Consider the following 21,601-nt stretch of genomic DNA (forward strand, 5'->3'; position numbering starts at 1 on the left):
ATAGCTATTCCAGCTTTCTTTTGACTAGTATTCAGTTCAGTTCAGTCGCTCAGTCGTGTCTGACTCTTTGCGACCCCATGAATCACAGCCTGCCAGGCCTCCCTGTCCATCACCAACTCCCAGAATTCACTCAAACTCATGTCCATCGAGTCGGTGATGCCATCCAGCCATCTCATCCTCTGGCGTCCCCTTCTCCTCCTGCCCCCAATCCCTCCCAGCATCAGGGTCTTTTCCAGTGAGTCAACTCTTCACATGAGGTGGCCAAAGTATTGGAGTTTCAGCTTCAACATCAGTCCTTCCAATGAACACCCAGGACTGATTTCCTTTAGGATGGACTGGTTGGATCTCCTTGCAGTCCAAGGGACTCTCAAGAGCCTTCTCTAACACCACAGTGTTAGCAGTGTGTATTTTTCTCACTCTTTTGTTTTTTACCTGTTTATATGTTTATATTCATATATAGTTGTGCCTTGTCTTCTCATCCTGTTGTCAGATTGTCTTTTATTGAAATGTCTAAACCATTTACATTTAATGTGATCATTGAGAGGGTTAGGTGTAAGTAGTCTTGGTATTTTCTTTGTCTTTGTCCCACCTGTTCTTCCTTTTATATTCTTATTATTTTGGATTCATTAAATATTGTTTTTAGTCCCTTATATCTGTCTTATTTGAAAGAAGATACGTAGACAGATAAATAAGTAAATATAAAAAAAAACAGATTTGGTACGAATTGGTGTGATTGGGCATAGTTGCGGAGAACTGGACCCATTCTGTTGACCATTGCCAGCTCCAGGCATTGCAGTTCTCAGTGTATCTCATCAGTTTGCTGAGCATACCTCTCAGATATTATGGTTTCACCAGTATTCAGAATTCAGTCTGTAGTAGATCAGACTGGCAACAGACCACCAAATGGTGACCACAATCTTTTTTGGTGCAAGTTTGGCTTTGGGAAATACTTTGGAACTTCTTAGTCCAACCACTGAGCTGGTCATCACTGGTTGTCGTATAAAATCTACTTTTTGTCGCACATTACAATCCAGTTGAGAAATAGTTCATTGTTATTGTGTAGAATAAGAGAAGATGACACTTCAAAATGATGATTATTTTGATTTTCAGTGAGCTCACGGGGCACCCACTTATCAAGCTTTTTGACCTTTCCAATTTGCTTCAAATGTCTAATGACTGGAGAATGGTTGACGTTGAGTTCTTCAGCAACTTCTTGCATAGTTGTAAGAGGATCAGCTTGTTTGATTCTCTCAATTGGTTACTGTCAACTTCTGATGGCCGGCCGCTGCACTCCTGATCTTCAAGGCTCTCATCTTTGCAAAACTTCTTGAACCACCACTGCACTGTACATTCTTTAGCAGTTCCTGGGCCAAATGCTTTGTTGATGTTGTAAGTTTTCCCCACTGCTTTATGACCAATTTTGAGTGCAAACAAGAAAATCACTTGAATTTACTTTTTGTCTAACATCATTTCCTTAGTTTTAAAATAAATATAAAATGAACAGTAAGTAATAAGTCTTTAGCAAAAAACATAGTTATAAATGTGCATTAAAATGATGTATAATATAATCACATTTAAGAATGTATTGCAGTATCAAATGGTAAAGTTCACCTGTGCAAAACTGCAATTACTTTTGCACCAACCTAATACCTGATTTGGATAATGGGGCAGGGAGTTGTTGGCAGTTTTCAGTAGAATAGTCAGGAAAGGTGTTACTTGGAAATATGATATTTAAGCAAAGGCCTGAAAAAGATCAAGGAATGAGTCATGTGGATTTAGGAGGAGACAATTTCAGATAGAATAGCAACTGTAAAATCCCTGAGCTTTATAATCATGAATGTGCCTAGCAGGTTCAAGGAGCAGCAAAGAGGCCAGTGCAGCCAGAGCAGCATGTCCAAAGAGACAATGAGAGCAGAGAGGTAATGGAGGGGTAGATTGTGGAGCACCTTGCATGAGTCTCTGAAAGAGATGGACAGCTGCTGTTGGGTTTTGAACTAGAAATGACCTGACTTAGGTTTTTAAAGGACCACTCTGGAAGATGGTACTTTAGGACATTAGTCCACCATCTTCTTGGATCCCTGGCTTGCTGAATAAAGTCTCTATTCCTTGCCAAAAAAGGACCACTCTGGCTACTGTAATGAGAATAAAATGTGTTGGAAAGGGAGAGCAAGAATAGAAACTGGAAAGCCAGTTAGGAGGTTATTATAATAATCTAGCTAGAGATGATGCTAACTCAGACCAGACTTGTGAGAAGTGGTTAGATTCTGCATATTTTGAAGGACTTGTTCTTGGATGTGGGTATGCAAAAAGTACAGGATTCAAGAAATGATTCCACAGTTTGACCTAACAAAATGGAAGTATAGAATTATATTCTGAGGTAGGAGGTGGGAAAACTGTGGGAGTCAGAAACCCACAGCAGTCTGGTCCTTGGTAGATGTCTTGTGCATGCAGCCTTGCAGCCCCCCCTTTTGGCTATAAAGAGTGGGCCTTGGACCTGGAAAACTTACTTAGCAAGAGATAGAGTCCGGACAGCCTGTGCTTCTATGTTCTGCTTAAGCATCATATGGCACCTGGCCAGCTGCACTGCTGTATCTGTCCCCTGGGGGGAGAAGGAGGGGTCATTTTGCTACAGCCGTGAGGGGTGAGTACCAGCCAGCTGCCCTCCCTGGCCACCTAGAGGAATTTGCTGGCCATGGGGGAACCAGCCTCCAGTACTGAGCTGGATCAAGTACTGTTTCCTCCTCTGCTTCACTGTTGTTTTCCATGGTGACTCGAGTACCACAATACAGCGAGCAGAAATGTTTGGCCTTCTACTTCTGGTGACAGGTAACAGATGCCACTTGCTTGACGGTTTGTGAATATTGAATGAATGGGAAGATTTGGATGTCAAGTTAGGGGCTGTTAATTTTGAGATGATGGACTGTTAAGTACAGATGTTGAGTGGCCAATTAGGTGTAAAAGTTTGGTGATCCAGTGGTTAAGACTCTGTGATTCCTATTGCTTGGGGAGTTAAGATCCTACATGCCACGTGATACAGCCAAATAAAAAAAGATGTAAAAGTTTGAAGGTCAGGGGAGAATAAATGATAAAATTATTTGGAAAGAATTGTAATCTCCATAAATGAGCATTTCTGTCCAACACGAAACATGTATAAAAATGTTCTAAACAGCATTATTTGCAGAAGATTTATACTGGAAAACAATATTCATCAACAGAAGAATGAAAAAATTAATTGTGGTATAGTCATAGAATGGTATTTTACAGTAATGATAGTGAACTCCGGTACATGCAACATGGATGAAGCTAGTCATAAAAGAATTCTCTATGATTTCATTTGTATAAATAAAACTAAACCATGGTGTTAGAAGTCAGGATAAATGCTATCTTAGGAAGAGGAGGGAGCAGGTAGTGATTGGGAGATAGCACTAGAGTAATTTCTGCATGTATGTAGGTGTTAGTTGCTCAGTCATGTCTGACTCTTTGCAACCCCGTGGAGTGTAGCCTGCAAGGCTCCTCCTTCCATGGGATTTTCCAGGCAAAAATATCGGAGTGGGTTGCCATTTCCTGCTCCAGGGGATCTTCCCCACCCAGGGATTGAACCCGCATCTCCTGCATTACAGGCAGACTCTTTACTGTCTGAGCCACCATCTCAATAGTGATTGTGGGTTTGCTTTATCATCCGTCATTGAACTGTTCATTTAAGTGTTGAGCACTTTTGGGGATATATGTTATAGTTTTTTTAAAAAAACAAACAGTTTAACTGTCATGTTAGAATATTGCCTCCCAAAGAATTTGTTTCAGGCTCCAGTTTCAATAGCTATGCCTGATTGCTAGCTATCCTTGCTGTTTTAAATGTTCATGAAAATTACAAGGTAGTCTGTTTAAACTATGATGGAAGAGCATTGTACAAATAACTGAATTCCTAATATTGGGAAAGAGGCTGAATAACAACCACTGAGGGAAATAGTGCAGGGCTTAGCATGCCTTCTTTGACATCCAGAATGTTACTTGATTTTTAAATTTGGAATTTAAAGTGAATTAGAGAAAAGTCTTAATTTTCCCCCTCAGTCTCCCATCAGGAAGTTTCCATAAGCCTCTTACCCTTATCCATCAGAGGGCAAACAGAATGAAAATCACAATCATTGGAAACTAACCAAACTGATCACATGGATCACAGCCTTCTCTAATTCAGTGAAACTATGAGCCATACTGGGTAGGGGCACCCAAGATGGACAGGTCATGGTAGAGAGTTCTGACAAAACGTGGTCCCCTGGAGAAGGGAATGGCAAACCACTTCAGTATTCTTGCCTTAAGAACCCCATGAACAGCATGAAAAGGCAAAAAGATAGGACACTGAAAGATGAACTCCCCAGGTTGGTAGGTGCCCAATATGCTACTGGAGATCAGTGGAGAAACAACTCCAGAAAGAATGAAGAGATGGAGCCAAAGCAATAACAACACCGAGTTGTGGGTGTGACTGGTGATGGAAGTAAAGTCCGATGCTGTAAAGAGCAGTATTGCGTAGGAACCTGGAATGTTACGTCCCTGAATCAAGGCAAATTGGAAGTAGTCAAACAGGAGATGGCAAGAGTGAACATCGACGTTTTAGGAATCAGTGAACTAAAATGGACTAGAATGGGTGAATTTAACTCAGATGACCATCTTATCTACTACTGTGGGCAGGAATCCCCTAGAAGAAATGGAGTAGCCATCATGGTCAACAAAAGAGCCCGAAATGCAGTACTTGGATGCAATCTTAAAAACAACAGAATGATCTCTGTTTATTTCCAAGGCAAACCATTCAGTATCACAGTAATCCAAGTCTGTGCCCCGAACAGTAATGCTGAAGATGCTGAAGTTGAACAGTTCTATGAAGACCTACAAGACCTTCTAGAACTAACACCCAAAAAAGATGTCCTTTTCATTATAGGGGACTGGAATGCAAAAGTAGGAAGTCAAGAGATACCTGGAGTAACAGGCAAATTTGGCCTTGGAGTACAAAACGAAACAGGGGAAAAGCTAACAGGGTTTTGCCAAGAGAATGCAGTGGTCAAACACTCTCTTCCAGCAACACAACAGAAGACTACACATGGACATCACCAGATGGTCAATACAGAAATCAGATTGATTATATTCTTTGCAGCCAAAGATGGAGAAGCTCTATACAGTTAGCAAAAACAAGACCAGGAGCTGACTGTGGCTCAGATCATGAACTCCTTATTGCAAAATTCAGTCTTAAATTGAAGAAAGTAGGGAAAACCACCAGACCATTCAGGCATGACCTAAATCAAATCCCTTACGATTATACAGTGGAAGTGACAAATAGATTTAAGGGATTAGATCTGAGACAGAGTGCCTGAAGAACTATGGACAGAGGTTCGTGACATTGTACAGGAGGCAGTGATGAAGACCATCCCCAAGAAAAAGAAATGCAAAAAGGCAAAATGGTTGTCTGAGGAGGCCTTGCAAATAGCTATGAAAAGAAGAGAAACAAAAGGCAAAGGAGAAAAGGAGAGATATACCCATTTAAATGCAGAGTTCCAGGGAATAGCAAGGAGAGATTAGAAAGCCTTCCTCAGTGATCAAAGCAAAGAAATAGAGGAAAAAATAGAATGGGAAAGATTAGAGAGCTCTTCATGAAAATTAGAGATACCAAGGGAACATTTCATGCAGAGATGGGCACAATGAAGGACAGAAATGGTATGATCCTAACAAGCAAAAGATATTAAGAAGAGATGGCAAGAATACACAGAAGAACTATACAAAAAAGATCTTCATGACCTAGATAACCACGATGGTGTGATCACTCACCTAGAGCCAGACATCCTGGAATGCAAAGTCAAGTGGGCCTTAGGAAATATCACTATGAACAAAGCTAGTGGAGGTGATGGAATTCCAGTTGAGCTATTTCAAATCCACTCAGTATGCAAGCAAATTTGGAAAACTCAGCCATGGCCACAGGACTGGAAAAGTTCAGTTTTCATTCCAATCCTAAAGAAAGGCAATACCAAATAATGCTCAAACTACTGCACAGTTGCCCTCATCTCACACACTAGCAAGTAATGCTCAAAATTCTCCAAGCTAGGCTTCAATAATACATGAACTGTGAACTTCCAGATGTTCAAGGTGGATTTAGAAAAGGCAGAGGAACCAGAGATTAAATTGCCAACATCCATTGGATCATCAAAAAAGCAAGAGTTCCAGAAAAACATCTACTTCTGCTTTCTTGACTATGCGAAAGCCTTTGACAGTGTGGATCACAATAAACTGTGGAAAATTCTGAAAGAGATGGGAATACCAGACCACTTTACCTGCCTCCTGAGAAGTCTGTATACAGGTTAAGAAGCAACAGTTAGAACTCAATGTGGAGCAACAGAGTGCTTCCAAATCAGGAAAGGAGTACGTCAAGGCTGTATATTGTCACCCTGCTTATTTATCTTATATGCAGAATACATCATGCAAAATGCCGGGCTGGATGAAGTACAAGCTAGAATCAAGATTGCCAGGAGAAATAGCAACAACCTCAGATATGCAGACGATACCACCCTTACGGCAAAAAGTGAAGAAGAACTAAAGAGCCTCTTGATGAAAGTGAAAGAGGAGAGTGAAAAAGTTGGCTTACAACTCAACATACAGAAAGCGAAGATCATGGATCCAGTCCCATCACTTCATGGCAAATAGATGGGGAAACAGTGACAGACTTTATTTTGGGGGGCTCCAAAATCACTGCAGATGGTGACTGCAGCCATGAAATTAAAAGATGCTTGCTCCTTGGAAGGAAAGCTATGACCAACCTAGACAGCATCTTAAAAAGCAGAGATATTACTTTGCCAGCAAAGGTCTGTCTAGTCAAAGCTGTGGTTTTTCCAGTAGTCATGTATGGATGTGAGAGTTGGACTATAAAGAAAGCTGATGATGAAGAATTGATGCTTTTGAACTGTGGTGTTGGAGAAGACTCTTGAGAGTCCCTTGGATTGCAAGGAGATCCAACCAGTCTATTCTAAAGGAAATCAATCCTGAATATTCATTGGAAGGACTGATGCTGAAGCTGAAACTCCTGTACTTTGGCACTGATGCGAAGAACTGACTCACTAGAAAAGACCCTGATGGCTGGGAAAGATTGAAGGTGGGAGGAGAAGGGGATGACAGAGGATGAGATGGTTGGATGGCATCACTGACTCAATGGACATGAGTTTGAGTAAGCTCGGGGAGTAGGTGATGAACAGGGAAGCCTGGCGTGCTGCAGTCCATGGGGTCGCAAAGAATCAGACACAACTAAGCAACTGAACTGAGAGAAAAGTCAGTAGGAAATCTTGAGTATCTATGAGTTATTTTGCTTTGTCTCAACTCTCTACCACAACTGTAGAATATATCTAGCAATATAAAGTATAATTGGAGTAAATGTACAGTCTTATGTTTAGGTTCAGATGAAGAAATTAAAAGTGTGATTTACCAGCATAGATGATGAAGTTTTAGGAGGTTTTGTTGATATGCTCACTCTTCAGTGGGATTACCCCCTCACAATATTATGTGAAATAGTAGGCTTCATTATGCAAGTAATGGAAGATAATGAAATCACCCCAAGAGTATTATGGTCAGCTTGGGGTACCCTGTTTTTAAGAGTGACATTACAAATTAAATCTCATCTCAAGAAAAACACCAGATTTTGAGGGGTTATGAAAATGGAGTATATGGCTGAAGAAACAGACTCTAGTCTGACAACAACTTGTAAGGTATTATTCCCATGTTATAGAAAGGAAATTCAGGCTCAAAGATAATGATTTATTAAAATGTAACTCAAAAGTGGTTGACTCAAGCTCCGTATCTTTCAATTCCTGATTTAGTATTGTTGTTTCAAAATTAGTTTTAGTTATATTTTTTAAAAAGATTGGTTTTTAACCCCTGTATGAGGAGAAACTTGAAACTATATGGGAATGATTACAGATTAAATGAGGGAAAGGGAACATTTAGATTGGAAAATCAGTGTGAGAAGATAGTTTGGTTTTAACTATCAAAACTAACTTAACAGAAATGTCTTAAATTCATTTTTCTCTTTTTCAAGGTTTTTGACTCCAATGAAGAATCTGGGCATCTTGTTCTCACCATAGTTATATCGGGGCATTTCTTCATTTCCCAAGGACAGACATTGTTGGTAGGTTTTAGGCATATAATGTGCATATATGGATATATTTCTTTGTAAGCTTTACATTAATTTTGTATCCTTAAGGTTCTTCAGTCTCATTGAAATTTATCAGGTTCAACAAATTAAGCATTTATTGAATGTTCTATAACAGAAATAAAAAGACATAGTATTTCCTGCCATTAAAGGGATTTTAGGGTTTTCTTGGGACTCAAAGTGGATCAGAGGGTTAAGATTAATCAGTATTATAAAGGATTCTTCATTGGAGAGATTGGGTTGAAGACAGGTTAGATTTATAGAGAAATGGATGGAGAGTTTTCCAGATAAAGAACATGTGCAGAGGAATTGTCGTTTAGTAACTGACTTGCTCTCAGTTGGTTGTTGTCAACTCCGATGGCCTGCTGCTATGCTTCTCATCTTCAAGGCTCTTATCTCCTTTGCAAAACTTCTTGAACCACCAGTGCATCAGGCTAAATGCGTTGTTGATGTTTCAAGTTGTCTCTGTTGCTTTACAACCCATTTTGAACTCAAAAATTTGCTCAAATTTGCTTTTTGTCTTACATCATTTCTATAGTATAAAATAAATAGAAGAAAAATTATAAGTCACTGGAAAACAAAAGTGAAAGTTGCTCAGTCATGTCTGACTCTGTGACACCATGGACTGTAGCCCACCAGGCTCCTCAGTCCATGGAATTCTCCAGGCAAGAATATTTGCCTGGTAGCTCAGACAGTAAGGAATCTGCCTACAATGCAGGAGACCCAGGTTCAATCCCTGGATCAGGAAGATCCCCTGAAGAAGGGAAAGGCCACCCACTCCAGCATTGTTGCCTGGAGAATTCCCTGGACAGAGGAGTCTGGCAGGCTACAGTCTGTGGAGTTGCAAAGAGTCTGACCAAGTGATAAACACTTTCACTTCCACTTCAGTAAGTCATTAGCAAAAAACTTAAAGCAAGAAATGCACATTAAAATGATGTATAACATAACCACATTGGAATGTATTCCAATATCAAATGGCAAATTTCAACAGTGCAAAACTGCAGTTACTTTTGTACCAACCTAATAATTCCCTGTCCTATACAATAAATCTTTGTTCTTTATCTGTTTTATATATTGTAGTTTTATCTGCTAATCCCAGACTCCTAATTTATCCTCTCATCTTTCCCATTTGGTAACCATGAGTTTGTTTTCTATGTCTGTGAGTCTGTTTGTAAGTAAGTTCATTTATATCATATTTTAGATTCAACATGTAAGTGATTTATGATATTTGATTTACTTCACTTAGTATAATAGTCTCTAGAGTCATCCATGTTGCTGCAGATGGCATAATTTCACTCTTCTTATGGCTGAGTAATATTCTGTTATGTCTTGGCTGCTATGAACATAGGGGTGCAAGTGCCCATTTGTAGAATTGCTAGATCATATGGTAGTTCCATATTTCAGTTTTCTGAGGAACCTCCATACTGTTTTCCATAGTAGTTGCACCAACTTACATTCCCACCAACAGTGTAGGAAGATTCCCTTTACTCCACACTCTCTCTTGCATTTGTTATTTGTTGACTTTTTAATGATGGCCATTCTGACCAGTGTGAAGTGATACCTCATTGTAGTTTTGCTTTGGCATTTCTCTAATAAGCAGTGATGCTGAGCATCTTTTTCACGTGTCTGGCTATCTGTCTGTCTTCTTTGGAGAAATGTCTGTTTTTAAATTGGGTTGTTTGGTTTTTTGTTGTTGTTGAGTCATATTATCTGTTGGTATATTTTGGAGATTAAGCCCTTTTTAGTCACATCATTTGAAAATATTTTCTCCCATTCCATAGGTTGTATTTTCATTTTTTTAATGCATTGATTTGGTCCCATTTGTTTGTTTTTATTTTTATTGCCTTAGGAGACTGACCTAAGAAAACATTGCTGCGATTTATGTCAGAGAATATTTTGCCTGTGCTCTATTCTAGGAGTTTTATGGTGTCATATCTGATGTTTAAGTCTTTTAATGGCCTTTGTTTTAAAGTCTGTTTTGTCTGATATGAATATTGCTACCCCTGCTTTCCTGTCATTTCTGTTTGCATGCAATATATCTTTTTGTATTTCCTCACTTTCAGTCTATGGGTTTCCTTCACCCTAAAAAGGATCTCTAGTCGGCAGCATATTGTAGGCTCTTATTTTATATCCAACCTGCCACTCTGTATCTTTTGTTGGAGCACTTTTCATTGAAATTTAAAGTAATTATTGATAGATATGTATGTATTAACATTTTAAATCTTGTTTTCCAAAAGCTCTAATTTTATAAAAATGCATGACATTAAAAATGTTTTTTATTCTGAATATGCATAAACACAGACATATTGTAGAAAACTTATGGAATAAAGAAATATATATAAAGGAGAAATAAAAATCTCCTTGTTTGAAAGTTTATTTTTTTAAATTGAAGTACAGTTGATTTACAGTATCCTGTTTGTTTCAGGTATATGACAGTGATTCAGTTATATATATATTATTTAGATTATCTTCCCATTATAGGTTATTGCAAGATATTGAATATAGTTCCCTGTGCTATACAGTAAACCCTTGTTCCTTTTCTGTTTTAAAAATGGTAGTGTGTATATGTTAATCTCGTATCCCTCATTTATCCTTCTCTCCTCCTTCACCTTTGGTAACCATAAGTTTGTTTTCTGCATCTGTTAGTCTGTGTCTGTTTTGTGAATAAATTCATTTAATTGTCTTTCTCTATCTGACTTACTTCACTTGGTGTGATAACTTCTACGTCTATTCATGTTGCTACAAATGGCAAAAATTCATTCTTTTTATGGACCAAGTAATATCCATTGGGTGTACCAGATCTTTATCCATTCATGTGTCGACGGACGTTTAGGTTGCTTCTGTGTCTTGGCTGTTGTAAGTAGTGTTGCTATGACCATTGGTGTACATACATCTTTTCAAAATAAAGTCTTCATCTTTTCTGGATATATGCCCAGGAGTGTGATTGCTGGATCATATGGTAACTATTTTTAGTTTTTTAAGGAATCTCTATACTGTTTTCCATAGTGGCTCTACCACTGTACATTCTCACCAACAGTGCAGGAGTATTCCCTTTCCTCCACATCCTCTGCAGCATTTATTATTTGTAGCTTGAAAGTTTATGTTTGAATTGGTATTTAGAAACAAAATGAGTAGAGAAACAAGATAGTCATTAATTTCCAGTCAGAGAAATTGTACAAGAAAAGAAATGTAAGAGAAGGCTGTTACATCATTTAGCTGTGATTGATATCTATATTGACATAATAAATTTGTACAGATAGTTACTGACTATGTAGACATATTAATTTAACAAATGTTTATTGAGCAATTACTGTACGCTTGACATTGTTCTAGGTGCTAGGGATACAGCAGTGAACAAAAACAAAAATCCCTGTCATGATGGAATATCATCGTTCTAGTGGGGACAAGCAGTAATAAATAGGTCAAATATATTTAAAAAATATGAATTTTTAGTGAATCCCTTACACATTCTGTTTTAATATGGCAGCATCCCACAGTTGTACACTGTGACAATTCATGTCTCTACTCTAGTGGAAGATAGCTTTATCTTTGAATGTGAGATGACCTGCAAAGGCATCTTTGTGTGCCTTGTTATTTTTAAAATTGTAGCACTACTTGGACAGTTGTGCTTTATCTGCCGCTATGAGGGCTTATATCAGTTGCCAAGAGACAAGATTTCTTGTTTAACTTCGAAAGTAGGATATTCCAGATGGTGAACTGATGGATGTCTAGCACAAACTAACTCTCCTTGTCAGTATCATGGATCTTTGCTGAATGGTGATGTTAATGCAGTTTGACTTCCTCAGACATAGGGTCCCATCCTATTCTTGTCTCTGCTCCATTCTTTTGCAGCAATAGTAGTTGTTGTTACAAACTTTATATCATACATGGAATGATTTTTGCACGGCAGTAACAGACCAAGTTTATAAAATTCTAAGACATCACTGTTAAGATTCTGTTACGTGGATAAGCCTAATTTGTTTATCCATTCAGTTTTTGATAGACATTGGGTTTCCATTTTTTTACTAATTTGAATGATGCTGGTATAAACATTTGCGTACAGCCTTTTGTTTCAACTTTCTTTAGTAAATTCCCAAGAGAGGAACTGTTGCTGGATCATATGATACATCTGTGTTTAACTTTATAAGAAACTGCAAGGCTGTTTTTCAGGGTTGCATTCCTACAAGCAGTGTATGAGAGTTCTGGTTGTTCCATGTCCTCGCTGACATTTGGTATTGTCAAGTTTAGCTATTTAACTGCTCTTGTACATATGTAGTGGTATCTCATGATGGTTTTAATTTTAATTTCCTTAAAGGCTAATGATATTGACCATCTTTTTGTGTGTATTTACCATTTGTGTATTTTATTGAAGTATCTTGTTTCTATCTTATTACTTTGTTTAATTGAATTGTCTTTTCATATTTGAATTATAAGTTCTTATTTTTTCCTTTTTTTGCATTTCTTTTTTAAAATTTTTGTATTGGAGATAGTTGATTAACAATGTTGTGTTAGTTTCAGGTGTACAGCAAAGTTATTCAGTTATACATATATATTATCTATTCTTTTTTCAGATTCTTTTCCCATTTTAGGTTGTTATACAATACTGAGCAGCGTTCCCTGTGCTGTGCAATAGGTCCTTGTTGGTTATCTGTTCTAAATGTAGTAGTGAGGACATGCCAATCCCAAACTCCCAATCTGTCTGTCCCTGCCACAGTTCCCCCCAGTAACCATAAGTTTGTCCCCAAGTCTGTGAGTATGTTTATGTTTTGTAAACAAGTTCACATGAATCATGTTTTTTACATTCTGCATGCAAGTGATATGATGTGGTATTTGTCTTTCTCTGTCTGACTTTGCTTAGCATGATTATCTCCAGGTCCACCGTCTATGTTGCTGCAAATAGTGTGATTTCTTCTTTTAATGGCTGATTTGCATTCTTTTATTCCATTGTGCATATGTCCCACATCCTCTTTATCTGTCAGTGGACATATGGGTTGCTTGCATGTCTTGGCTATTGTAATCAGTGCTGCAGTGAACATTATGGCACATGTATCCTTTCAGACCATGTTCTCTGGATACATGTTCAGGAGTGGGATTGCTAGATCGTTTGGTAGCTCTGTTTTTGGTATAGGGAGGCCTGGCGTGCTGTGATTCATGGTGTCGCAGAGAGTCGGACATGACTGAGTGACTGAACTGAACTGAACTGAAGGGACCTCCACACTGCTCTCCATAGTGGCTATACCAATGTGTGTTCTTAGCAACAGTGTCAGAGGGTCCCCTTTTCTCCCCAGCCTCTCCAGCATTTATTGTTTGTAGATTTTTTGACAGTGGCCATTCTGACTGGTGTGAGGTGATATCTCATGGTAGTTTTGCTTTGCATTTCTCAGTTCTTATTCTGATTATAGCTGTTTTATGAGAAATGTGTTCTACAAATATTTCATCCAGTCTGTGGCTTACCTTTTCATTTCTTAACAGTGTCTTTTGATGAACCAGAGCCTAAAATTTTAATGAAGTCCTGTTTTTTCCTCTTTGTATGCTATGTAAGACATTTCCATCTACTCTGAGATTGTAAATGATATTTTTCTATGTTTTCTTCTGGAAATTTTATGATTTTAGCCCTTACATTTAGACCTATAGCCCATTATGACTTTTTGTAACATTTCATAACATTAATGTTTATTGTTTTGTATAGTATTCTTTCTTCTCTTCAATTAAAGCAATATGGTATTGAAAATCTTACTGTTATGTAACATAATCATGGATCTTAGGGAATCTACTTCTGGAAACTTTGAATTAATTTTTAATATATAGTGAGGGATAAGGGTCTGGGTTAATTTTTTCACACGTATAAAACAATTGTCCCAGCATCATTTATTGCAAAGTCTGTTTGTCACTGAAAATACCTTGGCACCTTTTTAAAAAATCAGTTTGCTGTGTATGTGTGCATCTATTTCTAGACTTTCTTTTCTATTGACCTAAATGTCTGTTCTTACTCCAATAACATACTGTCTTGATTACTTTAGCTTTGTTGTAATTTTTGAAATTGGTAGTTTAATTCCTCCATGTTCTTTCTCTCAGTTGTTATTTGCATTTCCGTTTAAATTTTACAGTCGGCCTTCCTGCAAAAAAGCCTGCTGAGTTTTTGATTGGAATTCCTTTGAATCTATATATCATCTTGGGGAGAACTGACATCTTAATAGAGTCTTCTGACCCATGAACATGTTACAACTCTCCATTTATTTATATCTTTTATTTATTCCATTTATTCATAAACTCTCACAGCACTGAATTTGTAGTTTTCACAATAGGTCATATACATATTTAGCTAAATTTGTCCACAAATACTTTATAGTTAGGCTAAAATAGAATTTTTTACAAATCTCAATATCTAATAATTTGTTGCTAATGAGTAAAAATATATTTGGATTTTTTCATGTTGACCTTATATCCTGTGATCTTGCTGAATTCATTTATTCTTCAGTTTTTTTGTAGATGTTTTGTAGTTTTTTCTACATAAGTGATCTATTGTCTAAACAGACAGTTTTATATTCCTCCTTTCAGTCTACATACTCTGCCCACCTCCCTGCTATTTACCCCCAAGATCGCACTGGCTAGGATATCCTTTATGATGTTGAATGGAAGTAGTGAGAGTTGATACCCTTGTCTTGTTCCTGATCTTGGGAGAAAAGCATTCAGTCTTCACCAGTAAGTATAGTGTTAGCTGTAGGGTTTTTGTCAGTAACCCTTTATGAGATTGGGGAAGTTACCTTCTATTTTAGGTTGCTGAGAGTTTCGATCATGAATAGGCATTGAATTTTACTTAATGATGTTTCTGTTATTGAGAAGTTTTTTTCCTTTTTTAGTTCTGTTGATGTTAAAAAACTTTAAAAATATTTAGCTCTTACAGATCATTGTTTATTATAGAAATTTTATTTTTACATTATGTATATGTGTGTGATAAAAATAATAACACATTTTTAAAACCTTTTTGGAAAAGATCTTGATGCTGAGAAAGATTGAAGGCAAAAGGAGAAGAGAGCAGCAGAGAATGAGATGGTTAAATAGCATTACCGACTCAATGGACATGAATTATAGCAAACTCCGGGAGATAGTGAAGGACAGGGAAGCCTGGTGTGCTGCAGTCCATGGAGGGGGGTCACAAAGAATCAGACACAACTTAGCAACCGAACCACAACATTTAAAAAACATTTTTCCCCTCAATCAAAGGATAGTTTTGTAAGTCTATGCGGTGTGGTCAGTATTTTCTAGATTCCACAAAAACCAACACATAGAAGAGGAAACATTTTTAGATTATAGCACATTTCATTTGCAATTTTGTGTTGGTATTACATTTACATGCCCTCTCCCTTCATACTAATCTGGATTGTGATATATTTTTAGAACTTTTCCCATAAAAGGTAGGAACAGGATAGCCAGGGAAAGTTTTAGCCACTTCCTTTTTAGTATGAGAATCTAATTATTGGCATGGATTAAAATGAGCTGTATTTATACTATCAAATTTTGTAGAAGCTGCACAGCCCCTCCCCCGAAAAAGTACAAAGTCACCTTTTTCAGAAAGATTAATTGCTCAGGCCTGGTAACAGCTCCCTCTGTGATGTTATTTTATCAAAATCCAAACAGGCTTTGGGCTCTCTGCCTGGACCTGGGCAGCTATTTAGATTTGATTTCCCTTAAACTTCATAGTTCTTTGCCACCTCCTGTGAGGTCCATGGGAACTTAATGCTTCAGATTAAACTGTAGCTTGGTACAGTAGTACCATAGGTTTCCATTTTGCCTGTTAAATTAGCACCTGCATCTGTGTAAGAACATTATTGCCAAAAACCTCCATGCAGAACCACCTCTAGGCCATTCTGTTGTTATTTATTTCAAAGGGTTGGTACAACCAAAGGGCTGGGAGACCTTGGCTCCATCTTCAGTCTACTGTGGCCCAAGTTCAACTGGATTCCCCTTTCCAGTCTTGGATTTTGAAGAGATTTTCTCTTACCTATTGTGGGCTTTTAAACTTTGTTTTTAATCCTGATAAAATACACACACATGAAACTTCACATCTTCACCATTTTTAAGTGTCCATGAAGTACATTCACATTTTGTGCAGTCATCACCAATGTCTGTCTCCAGCATTCATCTTGAAAAACTGAAACTCCATACTCATTAAATAATTCCTTATCACCCCTCTCCCAGCTTAGCCCCTGGCAACAACCAGTCTACTTTCTGTCTCTGAATGTGAATACTTTAGTTACCTCATGTAAGTCGAATCATACAGTGTAGAACTGGACATGGAACAACAGACTGGTTCCAAATAGGAAAAGGAGTACGTCAAGGTTGTATATTGTCACCCTGCTTATTCAGCTTACATGCAGAGTACATCGTGAGGAACGCTGGGCTGGAAGAAGCCCAAGCTGAAATCAAGATTGCCGGGAGAAATATCAATAACCTCAGATATGCAGATGACACCACCCTTAATGGCAGAAAGTGAAGAGGAACTCAAAGGCCTCTTGATGAAAGTGAAAGAGGAGAGTGAAAAGGTTGGCTTGAAGCTCAACATTCAGAAAACGAAGATCATGGCATCTAGTCCCATCACTTCATGGGAAATAGATGGGGAAACAGTGGAAACAGTGTCAGACTTTATTTTTTTGGGCTCCAAAATCACTGCGGATGCTGATTGCAGCCATGAAATTAAAAGACGCTTACTCCTTGGAAGGAAAGTTATGACCAGCCTAGATAGCATATTAAAAAGCAGAGACATTACTTTGCCAACTCAGGTCCGTCTAGTCAAGGTTATGGTTTTTCCAGTGGTCATGAATGGATGTGAGAGTTGGACTGTGAAGAAAGCTGATCGCCGAAGAATTGATGCTTTTGAACTGTGGTGCTGGAGAAGACTCTTGAGAGTCCCTTGGACTGCAAGGAGATCCAACCAGTCCATTCTAAAGGAGATCAATCCTGGGTGTTCATTGGAAGGATTGATGCTAAAGCTGAAACTCCAATACTTTGGCCACCTCATCCGACGAGCTGACTCACTGGAAAAGAGTCTGATGCTAGGAGGGATTGGGAGTAGGAGGAGACGGGGACGACAGAGGATGAGATGGCTGGATGGCATCACCGACTCTGTGGACATGAGTTTGAGTGAACTCCGGGAGTTGGTGATGGACAGGGAGGCCTGGCGTGCTGTGATTCATGGGGTCGCAAAGAGTCAGACACGACTGAGCGACTGAACTGAACTGAACTATGTCACTGAGAACAGTGTCCTCAAGATTCATTTAGTTAAAGTGTGTGTCAGAATTTCCTTCTTTTCTAAGGCTGAATAATATTCCATTGCATGTATATATCACATGTTGTTTTTCCATTCTTCTGTTGATGGACACTAGTTTTGTTTCCACCTTTTGCCTATTGTGCGTAATGCTGCTGTGAACATGGGTGTATAAATATCTCTTTGAGACTCTGATTTCAGTTCTTTTGGGTATATTCCCAGAAGGGTTAATGGAACATAGGGTAATTCTGTTTTTTGAGAAACTGCCATACTTTTTTCCCAAGTGGCTACCCTGTCTTACACTTCCATCAATAGTGCACAAAGATTCTGGTATCTCTACATCCTCACCCGTGGTTGTTATTTTCCTGGTTTTTTTAAATTGTAGTATATAGGTGACAAATACAGTTCCAGGCCAGCGATTTGATATTTTTGTACATTGCAAAATGATCACCACAGTAATCTAGCTAACATCCATCACCTTCCATAGTTAACAAATTTTTTCTCTTATGATGAGAACTTTTAAGATCTGTTCTCTTATAGCAACTTTTGAATATGCAGTATAGCACAGATCTTCCTTAATATGTGATTATGTCCTGATAAACCCATCATAAATTTAAAATATTAATTCGAAAATTGACTTAATCACCTAGCTGACTAAACATTAGGGCTTAGCCTTGTTGTTGTTGTTCAGTCACTCAGTCATTCCAACTCTTTGCGACCCCATGGACTGCAGCACACCAGGCTTCCCTGTCCTTCACCATCTCCTGAAGCTTGCTTGAACTCATGTCCATTGAGTCAGTGAGGCCATCCAACCATCTCATCCTGTGTTGTCCCCTTCTCCTGCCTTCAATCTTTCCGAGCATTGGTCTTACCCAGTGAGTTGGCTCTTCACATCAGGTGGCCAAAGTATTGGAGCTTCAGCATCAGTCCTTCCAATAAATATTCAGGGTTTAGGATTGACTGATTTGATCTCCTTGCTGTCCAAGGGACCCTCAAGAGTCTTCTGCAACACACAGTTCGAAAGCATCGATTATTTGGCGCTCAGCCTTCTTTATGGTCCTACTCTCACATCCGTACATGACTACTGGAAAAACCATAGTTTTGACTAGATGGACATTTGTCAGCAAAATAATGTCTCTGCTTTTTAATATGCTGTCTAGGATTGTCATAGGTTTTTTTCCAAGGAGTCATAACTTTCTTCCAAGGAGCAAGCATCTTTTAGTCTCAGCAGCTTAGCCTCAGTTCAGTTCAGTCGCTCAGTCGTATCTGACTCTTTGCGACCCCGTGAACCACAGCACGCCAGGCCTCCCTGTCCATCACCAACTCCCGGAGTTCACTCAAACTCATGTCCATCGAGTCGGTGATGCCATCCAGCCATCTTATCCTCTGTCATCCCTGTCTCCTCCCACCCCCAATCCCTCCTAGCATCAGACTCTTTTCCAGTGAGTCAACTCGTCACATGAGGTGGCCAAAGTATTGAAGTTTCAGCTTTAGCATCAATCCTTCCAATGAACACCCAGGATTGATCTCCTTTAGAATGGACTGATTGGATCTCCTTGCAGTCCAAGGGACTCTCAAGAGTCTTCTCCAGCACCACAGTTCAAAAGCATCAATTCTTCGGCGATCAGCTTTCTTCACGGTACAACTCTCACATCCATACATGACCACGAGAAAAACCATAGCCTTGACTAGACGGACCTTTGTTGGCAAAGTAATGTCTCTGCTTTTTAATATGCTATCTAGGTTGGTCATAACTTTACTTCCAAGGAGTAAGCATCTTTTAATTTCCTGGCTGCAATCAGTATCCGCAGTGATTTTGGAGCCCAAAAAAATAGTCTGACACTGTCTCCACTGTTTTCCCATCAAGTGATGGGACCAGATGCCATGATCTTAGTTTCTGAATGTTGAGCTTCAAGCCAACCTTTTCACTCTCCTCTTTCACTTTCATCAAGAGGCCTTTGAGTTCCTCTTCACTTTCTGCCATAAGGGTGGTGTCATCTGCATATCTGAGGTTATTGATATTTCTCCCGGCAGTCTTGATTCCAGCTTGTGCTTCTTCCAGTCCAGCGTTCCTCATGATGTACTCTGCATATAAGTTAAGTAAGCGGGGTGACAATATACAACCATGACGTACTCCTTTTCCTATTTGGAACCAGTCTGTTGTTCCACGTCCAGTTCTGACTGTTGCTTCCTGCCCTGCATACAGGTTTCTCAAGAGGCAGGTCAGGTGGTCTGGTATTCCCATCTCTTTCAGAATGTTCCAAAGTTTATTGTGATCCACACAGTCAAAGGCTTTGGCATGGTCAATGAAGCAGAAATAGATGCTTTTCTGGAACTCTCTTGCTTTCTCCATGATCCAGCGGATGTTGGCAATTTGATCTCTGGTTCCTCTGCCTTTTCGAAAACCTTGAACATCTGGAAGTTCACGGTTCACATATTGCTGAAGCCTGGCTTGGAGAATTTTGAGCATGACTTTAGTAGCATGTGAGATGAGTGCAACCGTGCAGTAGTTTAAGCATTCTTTGGCATTGCCTTTCTTTGGTATTGGAATGAAGACTGACCTTTTCCAGTCCTGTGGCCACTGCTGAATTTTCCAAATTTGCTGGCATATTGAGTGCAGCCCTTTCACAGCATCATCTTTCAGGATTTGAAACAGCTCAACTGAAATTCCATCACCTCCACTAGCTTTGTTCGTAGTGATGCTCTCTAAGGCCCACTTGACTTCACATTCCAAGATGTCTGGTTCCAGGTGAGTGATCACGCCATCGTGATTATCTTGGTCATGAAGATCTTTTTTGTACAGTTTTCTGTGTATTCTTGCCACCTCTTCGTCATGAACAGTATCAAAAGGCAAAATGATAGGATACTGAATGAGGAGTTCCCCATGTCGGTAGGTGCCCAGTATGCTACTGGAGATCAGTGGAGAAATAAATCCAGAAAGAATGAAGGGATGGAGCCAAAGCGAAACAAATACCCAGTTGTGGATTTGACTGATGATAGAAGCAAGGTCTGATGCTGTAAAGAGCAGTATTGCATAGGAACCTGGAATGTTAGGTCCATGAATCAAGGCAAATTGGAAGTGGTCAAACAGGAGATGACAAGAGTGAACGTTGACATTCTAGGAATCAGTGAACTAAAATGGACTGGAATGGGTGAATTTAACTCAGATGACCATTATATCTACTACTATGGGCAGGAATCCCTTAGAAGAAATGGAGTAGCCATCATGGTCAACCAAAGAGTCCGAACTGCAGTACTTGGATGCAATCTTAAAAACGACAGAATGATTTCTGTTCATTTCCAAGGCAAACCATTCAATATTACAGTAATCCAAGTCTGTACCCCAACCAGTAATGCTGAAGAAGCCAAAGTTGAACGGTTCTGTGAAGACCTACAAGACCTTTTAGAACTAACACCCAAAAAAGATATCCTTTTCATTATAGGGGACTGGAATGCAAAAGTAGGAAGTCAAGAAACACCTGGAGTAATAGGCAAGTTTGTCCTTGGAGCACGAAATGAAGCAGGGCAAAGGCTAATAGAGTTTTGTCAAGAGAACGCACTGGTCATAGCAAACACCCTCTTCCAACAACACAAGAGAAGACTCTACACATGGACATCACCAGATGGTCAACACTGAAATCAGATTGATTATATCCTTTGCATCCAAAGATGGAGAAGCTCTATACAATTAGCAAAAACAAGAGCAGGCGCTGACTGTGGCTCAGATCATGAACTCCTTATTGCCAACTTCAGACTTAAATTGAAGAAAGTAGGGAAAACCACTAGACCGTTCAGATATGACATAAATCAAATCCCTTATGATTATACAGTGGAAGTGAGAAATAGATTTAAGGGACTAGATCTGATAGATAGAGCGCCTGATGAACTCTGGACGGAGGTTCGTGACATTGTACAGGAGACAGACACCAAGACCATCCCCATGGAAAAGAAATGCAAAAAAGCAAAATGGCTGAGGAGGCCTTACAAATAGCTGTGAAAAGAAGAGAAGCGAAAAGCAAAGGAGAAAAGGAAAGATATAAGCACCTGAATGCAGAGTTCTAAAGAATAGCAAGGAGTAATAAGAAAGCCTTCCTCAGCGATCAATGCAAAGAAATAGACGAAAACAACAGAATAGGAAAAACAAGAGATCTCTTCAAGAA

General features: G+C 39.0%; 1 pseudogene; it reads right to left on the bottom strand.

Moving 5' to 3' along the window:
• Nucleotides 1-1,006: 1,006 nt before the first annotated feature.
• On the bottom strand, nt 1,007-1,470 carry LOC148776622 (histone-lysine N-methyltransferase SETMAR pseudogene; annotated as a pseudogene).
• Nucleotides 1,471-21,601: the final 20,131 nt, after the last annotated feature.

The sequence above is a fragment of the Moschus berezovskii genome, chromosome 9 (assembly GCF_049115385.1).
Source record: "Moschus berezovskii isolate FMDL1 chromosome 9, NW_MosBer_1.0, whole genome shotgun sequence".
Lineage (NCBI taxonomy): Eukaryota > Metazoa > Chordata > Mammalia > Artiodactyla > Moschidae > Moschus > Moschus berezovskii.